The sequence below is a fragment of the Sinohyriopsis cumingii genome, chromosome 14 (genome assembly GCF_028554795.1).
Source record: "Sinohyriopsis cumingii isolate HCF-2022 chromosome 14, ASM2855479v2, whole genome shotgun sequence".
NCBI classification, from domain to species: domain Eukaryota; kingdom Metazoa; phylum Mollusca; class Bivalvia; order Unionida; family Unionidae; genus Sinohyriopsis; species Sinohyriopsis cumingii.
Window position 1 is genome coordinate 18,358,569 of NC_142974.1, and position 4,841 is coordinate 18,363,409.

Genomic DNA, 4,841 nt, shown 5'->3' on the forward strand with positions numbered 1-4,841 from the left:
ACACATTTCACTGAAAACACTGATCACCTCATCTCACAATTACTTCAACTAAAGTAATCATAAGAAAGATTTTGTTGTTTAAACCACTCCTTAATTAAAACAATAGCTTCAAAGATTCATTTTTCTTGTTTAAACAGTTCATAAAGGAAATGGTCACCTATGCTGTAAAGTACCTTGCAATAGTCTCATTGTGCGTTAACTTGGTGAATTTAAATCAACGGGTCATCTGCTCATGAGTATCTGGGTTGAGTAAACTCAAAGTCAATTAAAATACTGCTAATTAATCATACCAGCTTTATTCTGCTTGAATTCTTTTGGATTGGCTGATAATTTGGTTGCTTAGCACAATATGCAGTCATACAATAATGGGAGTAATACACATGAGACATTTATCAATGACCACGTCGTGTACTATAACATGATGTGAATGAATAAATGGAGAGGTTAGATTTAAGGATTCAGAATGGCCTGATAAAAGTAGATAAAGTGATTAAATTCTAAACATTATTGCTTGCCCAACTTGTTTGAAGATAGGAAATAAGCTCTTGTCCTTGACTAGTACTTTGTTAAATTTTACTTGTCCAACTTCAAAAATGAATAGCCTGATATGTCAAACTATGGGATTTGATAATCCCTGCCTTGTCTGTTGGCACATTATGAAATTCCAAAGACCTACTTATTATATCATACAAACAGAAATGACCCTGGTCTGTTGGCACGTTGTGCGATTCCGAATCAAGGCCTGCAAATCATGTGAGCTTTTGTTTGAGACTCAGTTTCCAGTATCAGTCGATAAGAAATCTGATTTTGATGACAAAATGATTCACTAATACCTACTCAATGCTTTATGATTTTTTGGCCCTGTGTTCTCAAAACATTTGGAGTGTGAAACTCAAGCTTCAAGTCTGAAAATTTTAACAGACTGTTAAATTTATTTAGACAGAACGTTTAATTCTTGAACTCTCAGGAATTTCTTAACTTGAACCCTGCACCCAGGCCACCAAAATTCATTAATGCAGGTGAACACAAACCATTGTATTTGATTTTGGGGATATTAAATGTGCTTTGGCTTTGCACTCAAAAAGTTTTGACAACACTGGGACAGGACTTCTGAATATAAGGCCAGACCCTATTCAATGCTGGTCACAACACTAGGACAGTACTTGTGAATATAAGGCCCGGCCATATTCAATGCTGGCCACAACACTAGGACAGTACTTGTGAATATAAGGCCCAGCCCGATTCAATGCTGGCCACAACACTGGGACAGTACTTGCGAATATAAGGCCAGGCCCGATTCTTTGCTGGTCACAACTTGGTGTATTATTATAAGATTATATTGTACTGTTGGATACTGAAGGTGAGACCAAAGTACAAATGTGTAGCTTGCTCATTGAATAATTCCATTCACTTGAAATGGAAATGTATACAATAGTGCTTGCAAGGAGATGCAGAAAGTTGGCTAAAATTTCACAATATTTAATGAAGTTATTTTTATGCAAATTTTACCCACATTGTGCTTTTATTTAGTCAACGTAGATAGGCACAAGTCATAGTGGGTCTGAGAGGATAAATACTCACTGCAATCTCCAATCCACCTGTGAGTCACATTCTGGGTTCTTTCACTCGAGGTGATGTAAGTTAAACACTTTGTAAATAGTGGCTGCACTGACAGTTAATGTAATGATGCAGAAATTAGTCTCACTTGTGAAATACAGTACATGACTGATCTTTATCTGTTCATTCGGGTCTAAACATTTACCTGTATACATAATTAAAGTTACACTTTAATAGCCACTTGCTGAATAGGTTACGTTAATGCTGAATAGACTAAGTGCTGAATAGGTTATGTTAATGCTGAATAGACTGTCAGTGCTGAATAGACTATGTCAATACTGAATTAGTTATGTCAATGCTGAAAAGACAGTCAGTGCTGAATAGACTATGTCAATACTGAATTGGTTATGTCAATGCTGAATAGACTGTCAGTGCTGAATTGACTATGTCAATACTGAATTGGTTATGTCAATGCTGAAAAGACAGTCAGTGCTGATCAGACTATGTCAATGCTGAATAGGTCATTCAATTACAGTGATCCCTCCTTAATTAATGTAATCACATCAAACATATTACTGCATATTTAAGCTGATCCTCTATGTAATCAATTAAAAATCCATTACAGATTCATTATGGTCATTTATTCAGTTCATTGATGAAATAAATGGACACTTATGATGGTAAAGTGCCTTCAATAATTTCATGGTATTGATTCATTGTATTGAAATCGAAGTGTGATATGCTCACTTATTTGGGTTGAGTAAACACAAGGTCCATTAATTATATTAGATTTGTTTTGCTTCATGTAGTTTGATGGCAGATAATTTGGTCCCAATATACAGTGAAGCTGTAACAGAACTTGGGCAAGGGGACAGTTATCAATGATCACTTAATGTAGTATAAACAAAGGTCAGTGAATAAATGATGACGGGTTAGATTCAAGCATTCTGACTGCCCCAAGGACAGAAAAAGGTTGATAAAGTAATTTAAGTATGACAATTAGGGCTTTCCTGATTTGCTTTGAAAGAGGAATGAACATTCGTCCCAGACTAGTGTTTTGGAAAATGTTACTTGTCTGACTTTGAAAATGAATAGTCTGGAATGTCGGTCTATGTGATTTGATCAGCCCTGGTATATATATATATATATATATATATATATATATATACATATATGGATTATCTTGCTTTTGCACATCAAATTACTGATTACAATATGCTGTTCAACTGGGTTTTTCACACATTAAGTTACAACTTAGCCTTATGTCATCATCTGGATTTTTGCACAATGTAAAACATGACCGACTGCCGATTTGCTGATTATTTACATTTTCCACAATATATTACACTCTATAGGACAGGAGTAATGTATAAACCTGATGTGGTCTCCTGCGTGTCAGGACAGGGTAATGTATAAGCCTGATGTGGTCTCCAGCATGTCAGGACTGGGTAATGTATAAGCCTGATGTGGTTTCCTGCATGTCAGGACAGGGTAATGTATAAGCCTGATGTGGTCTCCAGCATGTCAGGACAGGGCAATGTATAAGCCTGATGTGGTCTCCAGCATGTCAGGATAGGGGACTAATGGTGGCAGGATCAAATCTTATCAACTGAAAAGCCTAGGTTAGCTACTGCAGCATGTCCTTGAGGAAGTCTGGTTACTCCAAATTCCTTGACACTAATAACCTACTTTCATGACCATGCAGTAAATCACCAAACCAAGTCATGCTGTAAATTACTAATTATCCACTTTCTTTTTATCTGGACTTTCCACACATACATTGGTTTTTCAATTCCTTTATTAAATATTACAACATTTAAATTAATGATTAATTATCTAGACAAAATCTATAACTCTTGATGTTGGACCTTAAATCATTCATTTTGTAAGCAGCCAGCCAAACACCATTTCTTGTACAAAATGTTACATTGTAACCATCTAATTTTATAGCAGTGTAACATTGTTTCTTTATACTATTACTTGCATCCAACCTTGGACTTCTGAATTTGAGAGGTTACAACTACAACTTGTATCCAACCTTGGACTTCTGAATTTGAGAGGTTACAACTACAACTTGTATCCAACCTTGGACTTCTGAATTTGAGAGGTTACAACTACTACATGCATCCAACCTTGGACTTCTGAATTTGAGAAGTTAAATCTACTACTTGCATCCAACCTTGGACTTCTGAATTTGAGAGGTTACAACTACTTCTTGCATCCAACCTCAGACTTCTGAATTTGAGAGGTTACAACTACTACTTGCATCCAACCTTGGACTTCTGAATTTGAGAGGTTACAACTACAACTTGTATCCAACCTTGGACTTCTGAATTTGAGAGGTTACAACTACTACATGCATCCAACCTTGGACTTCTGAATTTGAGAAGTTAAATCTACTACTTGCATCCAACCTTGGACTTCTGAATTTGAGAGGTTACAACTACTACTTGCATCCAACCTCAGACTTCTGAATTTGAGAGGTTACAACTACTACTTGCATCCAACCTTGGACTTCTGAATTTGAGAGGTTACAACTACAACTTGTATCCAACCTTGGACTTCTGAATTTGAGAGGTTACAACTACTACTTGCATCCAACCTTGGACTTCTGAATTTGAGAGGTTACAACTACTACTTGTATCCAACCTTGGACTTCTGAATTTGAGAGGTTACAACTACTACTTGCATCCAACCTTGGACTTCTGAATTTGAGAGGTTACAACTACTACTTGCATCCAACCTTGGACTTCTGAATTTGAGAGGTTACAACTACTACTTGCATCCAACCTTGGACTTCTGAATTTGAGACGTTACATCTATGACTTGCATCCAACCTTGGACTTCTGAATTTGAGAGGTTACAACTACTACTTGCATCCAACCTTGGACTTCTGAATTTGAGAGGTTACAAATACTACTTGCATCCAACCATGGACTTCTGAATTTGAGAGGTTACAGCTACTACTTGCATCCAACCTTGGACTTCTGAATTTGAGAGGTTACAACTACTACTTGTATCCAACCATGGACTTCTGAATTTGAGAGGTTACAACTACTACTTGCATCCAACCTTGGACTTCTGAATTTGAGAGGTTACATCTACTACTTGCATCCAACCTTGGACTTCTGAATTTGAGAGGTTACTTCAAAAGATAATGAAAATGTTGATATGATGATATCAGGACTTTAATTTAATCGCCTTTAAAATGGGAATTTTTTAATTCCAAAATTAAACCTTAAATTCAGCTTATCCTGTAATGTGCAGGAAAAATAAGGCAAATA